The sequence below is a fragment of the Solea senegalensis genome, linkage group LG5 (assembly GCF_019176455.1).
Source record: "Solea senegalensis isolate Sse05_10M linkage group LG5, IFAPA_SoseM_1, whole genome shotgun sequence".
In the NCBI taxonomy this organism is placed as follows: domain Eukaryota; kingdom Metazoa; phylum Chordata; class Actinopteri; order Pleuronectiformes; family Soleidae; genus Solea; species Solea senegalensis.
The window spans coordinates 4,978,029-4,993,650 of record NC_058025.1 but is presented as its reverse complement, the minus strand read 5'-3'; the positions used below and the strand labels follow the sequence as shown (position 1 = coordinate 4,993,650).

General features: G+C 41.2%; 1 protein-coding gene across 1 annotated transcript in view; it reads right to left on the bottom strand.

Annotated features, from left to right (window-relative positions):
- LOC122768958 (ultraviolet-B receptor UVR8-like) overlaps nucleotides 1–15,622 on the bottom strand; it is a 324,378-nt gene that overhangs the window by 303,662 nt on the left and 5,094 nt on the right. The gene's annotated exons all lie outside the window — the stretch shown is intronic.

Genomic DNA, 15,622 nt, shown 5'->3' with positions numbered 1-15,622 from the left:
GGAGCGCAGCGACCATTCACTCCAGAAAGGTTAATGCTGAGGGTCAAGTGATTTCACACCCACACCAGGATCCTCCATGTCACCACAGCTACCACGCCTCCAGCCACCATGGCACCAGCATCCTGATTTATGGGTTGAGAGAAGGTGATGGGATGGTGGCGGGGGCTGTGTTATCTTATGATAATGCTGTCCCTCTGTACTCCCACAAATGAAGGGAGCGAGACAGAGAGTGAGAGACAAGACAGCACACTCAAACTCCCCTGCGCCCACGTGGGTAATTTCTTCTATTTTCCTCTGCCGTCTCTTTGACATGGTCCTTTTGTTTCATCCGAGCAGCTCCACACGCAGACAGAATGGTAATCTTTATAATAATAATTGCTCTAAATTTGCGTGTCCACTTGTGAAAGGGTAGCGACGCCTAGTTCGACGGCGGCGAGTCATGATGGATTAGAATATCAATAATATCATTGGCAGAAGACTACAAATCTGTGAGAATTGTTTATAATGCCTGTCAACAAATCAGACAACATGTTGGGGGTTTGAGTTAGAAGTGGAAAACGTGAGGCTGTAAATATGAAGTCTGAAGTCTTGCTGTCTATGTGGATAAATCTATATAATGGGGGGTGCGGTGGTTAAGATTGTGCCATGGAAAAAAAAAAAAGGAAGAGGTGGGAGAGGAATTAACATAAGGACTTATCTCACATGGGCCATTATTTAAACCCTCACCATTCTAAACACACCACCTCTCCAATGAGAAAGACAATAAATAATACTTTCAAATAAAATCTATTCCCTGCAAATTCTCTAGGATACAGCCCATCATTATCAGTAGGAGGGGACAGACAGCAATTAATAACGCAGCCACTCGTCTCTCGGAGAGCATCCATCTTATTTTCATTAGGTCTATTGCCGTGTGCACACGTGTGCCGGCTTGTGTGCGTACTTGTCCACGTTATGTGTACATAGGAGAGACGGTGTAACCGAGTGCATATGTATGCGTTGAGCGGTACGTTCCCTTATAGCCCAGCCTTTGCTTTGTGACTTCTGGATGTATCCCATTTGAAATTATTGTTTTGTGATCCTGCCTTTAATTTTTCTAATGCCTCATTAATGCTCGACAAGCACCACCTTTGATTCGCGTCTCTAGTTTTTCCTTGCATTTCTTTTTTTTCCCCATCTCATGTTTGGAGGCAGTATTCCCTCTACAAAAGGGCAATTGCGCTAGCATTAACATCCTCTCGGTCTCTGGGGTTGACAATAGCAATTAGCTTCAATGACGGAGCGATATGAGAGGCTGCTGATTGACAGTTGCCCCCAGAGAAGGGGCTGACTGAGGTGACAGCTGGGCTCTCCACTCCCTCTGGCTGCCCCAGGCTCTGGCCCTGTGTCATCCAATGCAGCAGCCAAATCCTTCCCCAGCACACAGTCACGTGCCTAGTTACATCCTGTGCGGTGGCCAAACCCTTCCCCTTCACTCAAGCTCAATGCCTTGTTGTATCCTGTGTGTCGGTTAAACCGTTCCCCTTGGCTGATGCCTGGTTCTTGTTACTCTCACGACACTGAATTTTTTTTTCTTCCCTTTTCCCCCTCATCATGCTGTATATGTGTGCTTGCACAACCACAGTGTATATGTATGGGAATGTGTCTGTTTCCATCTTCTCTGATATAGTACAGCCTGACAGTTTGGTATCTCCTCTATGTCAAAGCAGCAACTGCAGCATGCAGCCCTGACACATCAGTGACTGTTTCTTCAGTGGAAGCCTGAGGAAATGAAGCGCTCCACGTCTATTGATCCCCCTACACTCCACTGTGCATCAGGGAGACTTTGTTTTCACTGCCTAACAGAAACACAGCTCCATCAATACAGTACAGTATTCCTCGGCACCAGCTACTCTTCTCACACAGTAGCGTCCCAGGAGGCCTGTGATAGACTCCACTAACTGTACACAAACTGTACAGAGAGAGAGAATACAATATGTTTGTGTGTGTTGTGATGTGTTTGTCAAAGTGCAGAGGGGGCCCTGGGATGGCAACGGCAATTTAAGGAGTATAAAAGACATATTGGCAACAATGCTTTGTGAATGATGTATTATGTAATCTGCCCCCGGAGTATAGCTATTCTGCTCCATCTCCCTCACTTTTTCCTCCCCTTACATCTTTTTAGCTCTGTTTTTCTGATCTTTATCTTCCTCACTCACCCTCCACGTGTTTCTGTGTGGTGGGGCTTTTAAGGCTTACTTCCACACGCATCAAAATAAGTGCCAATAAACAAATCACTGCACTAAACAGCATCAAGGTCACATCAATCTGAGAACAACAATGCTGACTGGTTCCTATTAGTTGAGGGGGGGAGACTAACCAGGCAGTGGGCCAGTGTGTGCATGTGTGTGTGTGTGTGTGTGTGTGTGTGTGTGTGTGTGTGTGTAGGAGAGCATGCACATGTGTTCCATCAGTCAGCACTGAAAGAACCACACCACTCTTATTTATAGCATACTGTACTTCACGTTCAGCCTTCAACCTGTAAACCAGGACAATCGTACAGAGGTCTGACCATGTGAATGTGTGAGTGTGTTTGGATAAAATACACAACGTCTGGTGTTAGGCTTTCCAAGGATGAATGTGTTTTTTTTTTAAATAACTAAAACAAATTATTTGATCTGTCAGCTTCTTAAATGTGAATATTTTCTGGTTTCAAACAATTTTCGTGTTTCTTAATTTCGATTTGTGAACAAAACAAGACAATTGTGAAATTTGGGAAATACCAATCAACATTTTCTGACATTCTATGGACCAAACAACTAATTAATTGAGTTAATAATCTACAGATTAATCGGTTGTCGAAATAATTGTTAGCTGCAGCCCCACAGATGACCAATGCAAATAAAGCATGGCAATTTCTTTGTTCATGACTTGTGTTACAGTGTTGAAAATAAAGATGGCTTGCAAAAAAATTCTGATATCGTCAGGATGACCATGATTTACCAGAGTGTACGTGCCGCTACTACTTGCTATTACGTTTCCTCTTCTGTACCAACTTGCATTGTAGCCTACAATTCAGTTGGTGACATTATCTTACAGTCCACAGACAACAAACTTCACGTTTGTACCCAATTTTATGTTTGAGGCCTTGCCATTTCTTGCCAGATCTGATACTTTTTACAATGAGCATTAAAGTATTGCGTAGCTGATGTTGCTTCATTAAAGCTAGCATTATACTGACGCCTGATTGGTCAACCAAAGCAACAGTAATTAACCAAATCACAGAGATTAAATGTGCTGTTGTACAGCAGCATCAATGCACTTTTGATGAAATGGAGCAAAGTACATTTCTCCTCCACTTGCCTGACAAAAACCCGCTTATCCTGGACAAGGTGACAAGTCTTAATGTCAAGCACAGCAGAGAAATTGACTACACACAAAACATGCCTCCAAATGGAATGGAAAATATATAATTGTTGTAATGCTGTAAGGTCGTTCAAGTTTGCTTAACAAAAGAAATCTTTCTGTGAAGTACAACAACAGAAAGAAAACATGTATTAACCATCAGCCAATTCGTCTTTATTTGTTAACCTCCCAGCATAACCTAATTGTGCAGTTATGATTCTCTCTGAGGCTTTTTCTTGAAGTAAACATTTAGGCACACACAGAATCCCCCTCTAATAACAGCACATGGTTAACTTGCAGGGGAGGGAGCTTGTGTGGGTCAAATGGCATCATTTAACTTGTGTTCCCCTCCATTTCTTTTGCCATCAATAAAAAAAAACTCACCTCCTTCAGTCACATGAGGTGAGACACAAGACAAATATCACATTTTTTAGTTCAAGCAACATAGTAAACAAGTAGTTTTAACTTGTGTATCATGTCTGTGTGGTTGAGTTTGATTCTACAAGACACCCCATACAATTGATTGTCTCCTCAAGTGAAGTACAACGAAAACAATGAGAATATACTGCTGTAGTGGCAGCAAAGGCATACAAATGCATTTGCTGTACTTAAAAATAGACAAACAGCCTAAAAGATCCGCACACACGCACGCAAGCACACATGCAGGCACCGGTAAATGTTTCAGTCTGTCTCCATTAAATCGTTTCTCTAATCACAATTATTGATCAAATGAATTCATGAGCAACTGGCCCATCTTTACTCTCTTTACTCAAGCCAATGCAGATAGAGCTCTCAAAGTCTGACACCACAGAAAATACCCAGGCCACTGCTTTCATTTAACCAGACATACATTAAATGATATTAATAACACACCACTTAATGGATCAATTCACTCTATGTAAAGTGGAGTGGGAAGATGGGAGGGAAAGGAAGGAAGGCAGAGAAAGAGAAAGACAAAAAAAGAAGGGGGGGGGGATTACAAGGCAAATGAGGTATGGTAGGATAGGGAGAGATATTTCTGTGTGTGGGAGAGGTGTGAGTGGAAAAAAAAACACCTTATTAAAATGACAAGCTTTTCCTGGTTTGTGCTAATTAATTGTGCACTGCCACTGACTGCTAATTTGCTGGGAAAAATGCATCCCAAAAGCAAAAAGGGGGGGGCAGGGGGGGCTCCTGCTTGAACTTTGCCTCAGACGCACCTAATTCACCGGTGACTGCAGCTGTGTCCCTCTCCTGGACGGCAACACTATTAAATTAGAGCGCCAGGGCCATCAATTTAATAAGCGCTGGAGCAGATCATTTGAATAAGGACAGTATTAGTATTCTAGCTGAGCACAACTAAGAGCAGCTGACCTTTTTCACCGCTGAGAAGATCCTTGAACACATCCAGCTGAATCAGAGAACACGGTAATAAGCCCGTCAATGTTTAACAGTGTCAAAAGGAAGGATTTTTTTTTTTTTTGCTCTCTTCTTCATCCTACCCCACCCCCCTTGGTAGCACCACGCAATTGTCCATCAAGCAAGCAAGCAAGCAAGCTAGGATCTCTGCAATTTCAAAAGGAGGGATAGACGATGGGGGAAAAAAAAAGGTAAGAAGGGAAGAGGAGGGAATAAAAAAAAATATATACTCACATAATGCTGAAAGAGATTTATGATTAATTGTGCTAAAGCCTGGACAGGAGTCCATTTGTGCATGCATGTGCATGTGCATGTACACACACACACACACACACACACACACACACACTCAGACACCATGTGCGCCCACATACAACTTCTTTCCAGATGCAGAATTGATTTATGTGCATGTTGAGGTGTGGAATTGATCAGTGCACATCAAAATTCCCCATGAACTCCAACATAACAAATCAGATCCTGACCTTTGGCTCCAACATCTTTAGCTGCTGATGCACATCTGGGGGACAGCCTATTAAGTACTGTTTTTGACCCATGCTGTAGGTGTTTTGAACAGTACCAGGGTGAATTGGCAGGATAGTGAAACATTAGTGGTAGTAATGCACTGGGCTGTGAAATACATCATCTACAGTGACAGTTATGGTGCCTGTCGGACCGTGGAGAAAGAGATTTAACTAGCCTTTTGTCTGCATGAAATAAACATTGCATGGGAGGTTAAATGCTCCAACATATGACTGCCTGGCCACAAATCAACCACCTCCTAAGTACCTACCATAGTAATGAGCATTTGGTAAATAGCACTGAAAAACAACAGCGACACCAAGTAGAAATACTGCACATTATTGTTCGTTTCTACACTTAATTTCAAGCATTGTTCCAGGATGTATTTTACTGCTCCATTCTTTGCATTCTAACCAAACAGATTTAGAGGTTTACAGAAACACTTCAAAGTTCTGTAATATGACAGAAAACACAGTAATCAATAGAGGGTAACATTGAAAACAAGGTCTGCGCCTAGTCTGCCACTTCTTGGGCTATCCACTAGATATAATTAATATACAAAAAAGGCGTCTCATTCACTCTACATGCAGCACTTAAACGCAGAGGACAAGAAAGATCCATAAATAATGGGGGAGTGAGATGGTAGATATGTGTTTGGCCTGGGAAACGGCCAGCTCTGTGTTTTATGGGGCTAGTTGCAATGTTGATGAATATTTGCCGGTCCGAAATCATAGCTTAATGTCAGCCCACAATTTGTTGCAATTAGTCAGGTGATTTATAGGAATGCCGGCCGAGTGCATGGTAACAATTAACACAGCTTTCTTTGGGCTTTTTTATTAATGGGGTGTCGCACCAGAAGGAGGTTTCAACCAGAGCTAGTGCATCTGCAGGTCTCTTGGTGTGTGGCACCACACTGCAGCAAAGTGGAGGGCAGACTAACACAGCAGAAGCCACAACGCCTACACAAAAGGACTCACTCTAGCCCCTGTGAGTGAGTGTGTGTGTGTGTGTGTGTGGTCAATTTTATGTAGAATAGGGAGATATTTTTTTTTTTTACACATTTAACAACTTAAACTAATTTATGATTATTGCTTCTTCTTGTTTTCTAAACAAAACGGTACGAAGTGTAATTTACAAATACACTGCAATATTTATCCGTATTTTCTGAAATATAATCTCCATTTTTTGATTCGGCCACATTTGGCATTGAAGTGTGTACTTGTGCAATAAGACAAACAGTTAAAAAGGACCCAAACAGCTGTTCCGTCTGGCAATAACAGGGTTCAAGTGGAGCGATGTGCCCCTAAACGGCTAATAAACGGCACAAAATGAGCCTGCAATTAAATTTATACACTTGATTGCACTGCTGTCATGTCCACTACAGGCTTATCGAACACCTGGGATCTATTTCCTAATAGAACCTTGGGGAGAGTGGGAAGCAGAGAAAAGAGGAGGGAAAAGAAATGAACAAAGCAATCTTTCTTCTCTAGTATTTTTGGCTGCTTTCTCAGACGTTTGTAGCAGATCCTCTTCAGTCATGCAGAGGGTTTGAGGTTTTTAAAAAGAAAAGACAAGAGAAGGGGGTTTTCACAGAACACTTTTGCTTGGCTCTAGCACATGAGCTTTATATACTTAAATGGCTATATTCATTTGTAGTCATTAGTACGCTGTGTTATGACAGGTCCTGATAAAAGGTTTGTGTTTATAGCTTCAATCAATGTGAATACTACAAAAATATGCAGAGATGGGCTGCATCTCGTAATATTAAATCCCTTCTAATTTTCCAGTATTTTGAACAATTGTGCATGGAAAGCAGAGGGTAGCATAAATGTCTATATATGTTATTTGCGACCTGTCTCGCCAAGTTACATGCGTCAGAACATGATAATGAATAATGTTGTTGCAAATCTAATGAAATGACAGATTCTATTCTAACAGACTCCATAAGCGCTGACACCGCACTGCAATACCTCTCAGCCTGGCCTCAACACTCCATTTCATCAAGGAAAAAAAAAGGTGTCAACGCAGCAAATTATAATCGCTAATATACCTTTATTTCATGGTGTTTGACAAAGCTGTGACATTACTGTGAGCATGCTCGTCTTTTTATCATGTCTCGTGTACTCTCCTCACTTTCGCACTAGTCTCAAACTCAATTTAAAAAATATCAAAGTCCAAGGATTTCATGTCCTATGACACACACTGACTATGATTTTAAGAAGTGAAAACAGTCTGGAGTTTACTTACAAACCTGTGAAAATGTATTTCAATTCAAAAACATTTAACACCAACATTGCACCTTTTTGCCAATATAAATAGTAAAACACCATCTTGCTCTTCCACAGTTTGAGTAGGGCTACAAAAATGACTTTAATTAATCATCTATTTTGATAATCGAGTTATCAGTTTAAGTGTTTTTTTCAATAATTCAAATAAGCTTTCTGATTTTTCAGCTTCTTAAATGTGAATATTTTCTGGTTTATTTTGCTCCATAGAACAAAGAAATCATCAAAACTGAATAATTTTGGTTTGTGGACAAAACATGACATTTGAGAACCTCATTAATTTCCTGGTTTGAGAAACACTGATCAACATTTTTCAACAATTGACATTTTACGGACCAAGTACTCGATTAATCATAAAATAATTAATTTATTATGAAAATAATCGTTAGTTGCAGCCGTAAGTATCGGTGGGAAAAAGTTCAACCATGAACAATGAGAGTGTTCACCGTGTTCTCCTCCAACTGACTCGATTTCCATATTGAGAACAAGACATCCTTTTCTATAAGCTTCCCTCAATTTGCTAATTGCACAGGGTAATTGCAGAAAGCTGGGTTGATAGAGAATGTCACGTTTTGTCGGCCATGGGCCCACAACCCCTCTCTGACCACTATTGAGTCACATTATGTACGTGGCAGGAGGCCAACTAACCCCCTTTTCTTTTTTTAAACGGTGGTGGGGTTACTCAAAAATACGCAGCAAGAGCATTAGCCACTGAACTACGACTGACAAGGGCAGATTTCCCACCATCAAAAGGCACCTCCACAGTCAAGCCAAGACGTCAAAAAAAGTTAAAGTCAAGTTAAAACCACCCTTTAATGCAAGCTGGCACCAGTATCAGCATCTTCTTGTGCTGAATGAAAACTTTAAAAAATTGGAAATTTAATGGGGACTAACGTGTGACATTTATGTGCTAGGAGCCAAAACCATAAATAATTCAGTCAGCCTCTTACTTGATTACGTTTGCTAATTTTGTGACCTTGTCAAGCAATTATTTGTCAATCTCTGCCTTTTTCTCTACTTACCTGGTTCATTGGTTCACTGAGTGGCTAACGGTATTTTAACTCGGGCCAAATTATGAGTGCTTTCTGAGGTAGCCGCAACTCAATTGGTTCAGCATGTTTCACATTTAAGAAACTAACAAAGCAACTTTTCCTGGAATTCACTTTTTTTTTTTTTTTTTTAAAAAGGACTCATCACCAGGAAAAGTGGAAATAAAGAAACACATTCTTTTATCTGCTTTACTTTAATCTTAAATGATCCCTTCTGACAACTGACTAACGATTATTACAGCTCAAACAGTTACCTGTGAGAATAGCCATAAATCATGTTAAAATAACCAAGACCGTCAAGCGCCTTTTTCCCCACAAGAAGCAACCTGTCTGTAAGCGCGCACCATCTGTACATAGTTAGAGCTGTATGCACACAGATGGCAGCCAAACACTCCCAAAGTTGCTCCGTCCGCACGTCTAACCTTACAAAGCAAACTAATTAACAGTAAAACTCGGGGAGAAGGAAGGAGTGGTTTGAAAGAGTTTGCAATGACTCTAATGAGGAGAGTGAGAGAGAGAAGGGTCATCTATATAGTGAGGCCAGAGGGGTGGGAGGGACTTCTGCGGAGGCTCTGGCTTTACTGCCCTCTTAAAGATCCACATTAAATGAGGGCTACATTTCGCCGAGCCTCTGTCCCGGCACACAAGCCTTTAACAGCATGGCGCAGGGCAGAGGGCAGGCATCTTAAAGGAGGGAGACGAGAGTGGTGGTGGAGCTGGGAACGAAGCAAGGAACCTTGATTTGCCAAATAACGATATCACTCCAAGCATTTCCTGTTCCATACTTTATTAAGACCAAAAGCTCATAACATTGTTACTGTGGGGTTCACTATTTTTTACAAACGCTGTGCCATGCATTTCCATCCACCTGTTGAAAAACAACATTTTAAATAACCTGCATGGCAGCTATCCTTGCATTTTATTTCTTCCCGTTAAATGACAGGCAACCAGTTAATGTGTTATTTTTTCCGGATGTCTTTTCACGAGTGTGTGCACTCACACTTTTCAGTGGCTTTACAGGCTGATGAAAATCATTTTGTGAAAAAGAGGACAACCCCTTTGGAAAGTTAATTAGTAGGAAACAAGTGGAGGGAAAAAACCAGGAAACGAGAAATGACCCAGCTGCCAAAAGTAATAACGTTTTCATTATTTATTTAATTTTTCATTTATGTATGTGTTCAGACAGAATTAATAATAGAAATCCCTGAGAGAAAATATTTGTGCTGGAACCCTATTAGGATCGGGCCAAGTGCAGTGGCATAGTTAGTTAACATGCACAAATGCACTGCCCCCCCCCCCATAACATATCAAGTGGAGCCCTGGATTAGTTTGTGCTCCCAAACCTCTCTCTTTCAATTCTCCACGTCCTTTTAATTGTTTCAGACAGGGTTAAGGTGGTGCTCAAACTGCTACCGCATCCTACCTTTAAACAACAAAATTTAAGAAAAAAGCTAAAGCAATAAAGCCATCATGTGTTTGCCAAACGCTGGGAAACCTATTGCAGTAATCACCCTGACATCTATTTAAATGTCTATTGCTCTGCTTTCATTATTAAAGTGAGATGTCCATTTTTTTTTCTCCACGCCAAGAAAACTCATAATGAAGCACAGAATCAATTAGACGTCCCTTTGGACAGTGGAGTTTGTGCTGTTCCATTTCTCGTCCAAACATTACTCTGCATGATATTCCCTGATCTGGCCTGTGTTTGCTTTTTTTCCTCACTGTTTACTGCAACACTTCCAGGCCAACTCGCATATGATTTTTTTCCCCACTGAGATTCCAAACACACTGCCCATATTTCGCTCTGGAGAAAATGAGGCCGGAAAGGAGTAGTGGCGAATCATTCAAGGCTGTCCAAAGATCTCTATTACAAAAGCAGATTTTACTTCCACTTCCAACACAGACATCTCAGATAAAAGGCACGTCAGAGGCAACTGGTTTTTCTCATGGCGCATTATTTTTACTTATCAAACATAACCACCCGATTCTTGGCTCTGCTATATTAGGGTTTATATGCTTATTATATACACTGTACATATGTGGGCCTGAGATTCTGTGTCTCAAATGGGGATGACATGAAGAGGAAAAATGAAATTAAAAAATGAGATGAGAGCCTTGGCCATGTGTCAGCTGAAAATTTTACACTAACCATACGTAAGGTATTTCTTTCTTCCTCTATTTTACCGCTCAAAGCACAACGGCCACAGCCATGTGTGAATAATCACACAGAGGGCCTCAGCAGTGCCCTCACTGCCTTACAAGAGGCTCAGTGCAAGGGCAGATGGGGGAGCCGCAGGTTGAAGGACTCAAGAGATGGGGAGGGGACGTAAATGTTAACACGTTGAGGATTTGGATATCCTCACAAGCTTGTCTCATTAGCTGCTAATTGGCAAGACTTTCCTCCCCATCTTTTGTTCTGCATAAGGTTTGTCTTTTTTGGGATGGAGACAGAGAAGGTGTGTGCGGTGGTGTGGGGTGGTCTAGCAGGATGGTGAGCTACATATTTCAAGTGCTTTATGCTTCGCTAGGAGAGTGTTAAGCCCATATTACAGCAATATAAACACTCCGGTCCTACCATTAACCTTATAAAGCAACTGGGTGCAAAAACTAAACGCTCAACCTGCTCAACCAAATTAACAGAGATCAAGGAGGAGAGTGAAATGGAGTGAAATGGAGAAAGAAATGGCGAGTGAGAGAGTGGGCGAGAAGCAAGGACACAGGTTATTTTTCCCCCCTTTCCCCTTTTTTTCCACTCATTCACCTTCCCCAACTGGGAAATTGTAGAAAAACATCAGCACAGCTAAACGGCGAATTATTACCAAAGCTCCCCTCAGCACTGGGTACAAAGCAGACATATTGGAGTTGTCATGCAGGGGGATGGCCAATACTTTCCTCGAATTATTCTGAGTATTGCACTCCTTGACAAACATTAAACAAGACAATAAAATACATAGGTGAAAGTGTAGTTTCCTACAACACAGATGGCTTGACAGACAGGAAGAAAGAGAAAATAGGTCTCCATATTAACAACACAGCTTCCTGACAGTCCAAGTGCATTATTCATTTCCAGAAGTAGCCACTCGAGTCCATATGAACCCCATCTTTGAGGCAGAACGATGCCATGACTGGGGGGAAAAAATGAAGGGTCATGTGGAATTTTCTTTGGCCGTCATTGTCGACGGTGTTTTCATCTGTCTCTCTTTGCTTATATCTCCCTCTCTTTTTTCTACCCCTTTAATACTGTGAAACGACTGTGTGCTGCATGACAATTGCAATCAGATAGATAGGTCAATTGCCCAACTCTGTTACTTCAGAGGACTTTTTTTATTATTAAAAAGGTATTGGATTTCAGGTCCAAGTAATTCTGAGCAAACTCTGTCTACTGTAATCTATTTTAATGGACATCATTAAACTGAATAGACAGAGCTATGCGTCTCCCCCTGTTTGCAGAGGGATTTTTATGATAAGGCAAAGAATAGAGGCTGTATCAATACTTGTTTTCACTGACAAGTGGTATAATATTATGCTCTGCAATAATTCAAGACTCTTTTCTTCATTAGCAACAGGTGCATGAAGTCATTGTGTTATTTGTATAAGTTGTTTTAGGTTCAAGAAGAAACTATGTGTTCACAGATGAGGAGAGCGGGTAAGAGCTTGAGGAATGTCTGACTCATAAATGACGCAGTGCTTATCAACAGCATGCAGGAGGAAATATTAAAAAAAAAAAAAAAAAGAACAGTGCAGAAGCAACATGATGGTTACAATTACAGTGAGAGAAACAGCTCTGTTTTATGTTAAGAAAGATGTCAGAGAGGAAGAGAAGGTTAGGAAGCTGGGTCACAACCCTCATATGCTGCTTAACACCTGACACCAAAGCCTTACCAAGGTTCATAACTCATAGAAAGAGAGGTGAAGAAGAAATGAAGGGGGGAAATAAAAGGAGAGGGAAAACCCACGCCCTGAGCACAGCTCTTCTTTTTAGAGCTGGTATACAGACTTCCTGTCAAACATCTGTCACAAATGTTTTCTTACAACCTGTTAGAAATCATTAGCCATAAAATATACTGTCTATATATAGTCCTCACCAACATCCACTTTAAGGCCAAATCAAAGTAACCATTTCTGACCAAACAAGTTTGACTTCTACCACAGTCCATTGGGCTCAGAGCAAAGCCGCCAGTAGAAGAATCAGAGCAGGTCACAGACAGGCAGCACGTGAGTCCTTGGCTTAACTACAGCATCCAGCAGATCAAGGGCCTTGAACGAAAGCAGTACTGACACCGACCTCTCCGAGACCCGGCAACTGAAACAGCCGTAACAAGGCATTAGCGAGCACCTCTTTGTACCCTCCAACTCTCAGCCTGGGTCTAAAGAAACACAGCTGCACGGGGCGGAGGGCAAACCTGCAAGCAACGTGGTGCCCCTGGCTAAGCTCAAGGGTGCAGCTGGGGGGTCAAGAACTCAGAGCAACGCGAGCAAAGTTTACCAAGATCCATTTTTTCAAAAGTAGCACTCGAGCAAGTAGAAGTAATCATGTCAGTTTTTAATTTCACATTTATTTAAATGACTATTGTATAAACATATAAAATTTCTTGTTGCAAGTGAGTACAAGTTTAGCTTGCCCTCTAAGAATGCAGTAAAGCTGTGTGTGTGTTTTTTTGTGTGTGTCTGCATGTGTGTGCACGTATGGCGGTCGTCTCTGTGCGACTGTGGGCGTCTGGAGGAGAGAGAAGCCTCATCTGTTACCAGCCCAGCCCGGCCGGCCCACCACATGAAGTAGAACGACAGGGTGTCACCACCGACGACAGTGATGGATGCCCTAAATTCTGTAGGCAACTTGGGCAATTGGACACATTAACAACAGGCACCTGCTTTCCCCCGTACAAATCTATTAAAAGATAACAGCGATGGCGGCTCCCGCACTATTAGTAAATTATAGCTCTGTCTGAGTGTGAGGTAAGTGTGGGCCTCCCTTCTCACACCTACCCTCCTACCCCCCACCCCACCGTCTCCTGCTGCACTCTCATTGGCAGTCTCATAGTGCCACCCAGTGGCAGCAATTAGTAAAGCTCAATATTTGAACATGGACAAAAAAGTAAACAAGAGGAGACTACATTTTCTCAAAGGTAATTATTCGGCCTTATCTGAGACCTATGTTCTACAAACTAAATGACAATTTAATCTATAATTTATAGTGAAATAAGATATCATTACATTACACACTTAAACAAATATGTTTAATAACAGTTTAAGTATCAATTTTAAAGATGTGTCAAATAGCAGCAGCTATTCATCATTACATCTACAATTGGAAATATTTAAATCAGTTTCTTTGTCCCAGGATGTTGTGCACTATTGTGTGTATTAATGGGTGACGTGACTGAACAATTAATTGTTGTCAAAACAAAATGGTAATTTGACACAATGCACTTAGCAAGTCCCATAGGATGTAATTTAGGACATATCTGACCCAGAGTTTATACTTTACTGGCAATGGTTTGAGTAATGGAAATGCATAACCTCAAGTTTTCATCCTCCGAGTATATCGAGTAATTGATTAATGTGGTAATGCTCCATTATATTTTAAATCTATTATGTTAATATCAAACTGAAGCTTCACTTAAAAATTCCAACCGCAAATCATATTGCAACTGCAGAATCTGTCCGCTTATTTTTTTTTTCCACAAATGGTGATTGTTCTTCACCTATGTGAGCATGTCATGGTTTCTCTTGCAAGCCATTTTTCCATAAATAAGCCTTCCCTTGAGCTGACTGGGGCCAAATGGCCAGTGATTGGAGACAATGTGGCCGACATAAAACCATTATGATCTACTCAAGATCTCCTCTATTAAAACGTTAACCACAGACAAGTACTCTCCGTCTCCACATGACACCGTGATGACATATCTCAGGCTAGAGCTCAGGTACGCCACATAAACGTGTGTCACATAAATTTGCTGCGGGGTAAATATTTCTGTCTGTGTGGAGGGTATGTGTTTGCGAGCTGACCAAGAATAAAGGGAGGACAAGAACCAGTAAATACTTTTACAACAGGCAATTTGTCAAGATGCGTAAATGTCTTCAATTCCCAACAGCACTGGGGTAAAATTTACAGTCACTCGGGAAGTGACAATGCACAAAAAAGGACCACTTTTTACTCTCTCCCATCTCCCTCAGACCACTAAAACCTTCAATAAATCTCCGCTGGTCCCTCCAGATGTCTGTCGTTGTCAGATATCATGCCTTGACAATGCCTTCTGCCATCATTGTCTCGACAGAAATATGATCTGTGAAACTGCAGTGTCACATCACTTAACATGATTTAGCCTACGCTAGCTTGCACCATTTTAATCAATCAAAAATGTCACCTTTTTCCCCCTGTAATGACGGCGGAGGTATAGGATTCCTGTGTTGGGGGTGATCTATAAGACTTATCTCGGCTAATGTTTTATGACTACTGCCAGCTAATGTTCTAAAGGATACTCCTCTCCTCCTGTCACTGGGGTTTGTATCAAACTTGGAAATAAGTGGGCCAGCATTCCCTCACAGGAAGTGAGGACAACACTTTTTATTTGACATGACCTATACAGAATTTAACAGTACTAACTGATCTGTTTTCTGTACGCCGTGTGTTGTATGTGCTCCACGTAACTACAAGGTAGAGCAAGGTAATATGGACAAATGTGTCAATAAACACTGTGTAATTTGGACTGAATTGCATGGGCATGGTTGCTTTCTCATGCAAATATAACTGCTCTTATTACATATTTTAGGTTATTGTATCTTTTTACTATAACTTTTGCAAGATCATCTAGAAATGCACTATGGACTTGCTGAGCATGGTTTGAACAATGAACATTGTTTTCTTAATTTTGGACAAAGTTACTGAATCTTCCTGATATTGGATAAAAGTAATAAAAATCTATTTGCTACTGATTCAATGGATTATTTGATTACAACTACACTATGACATGGATGAATGGAAGT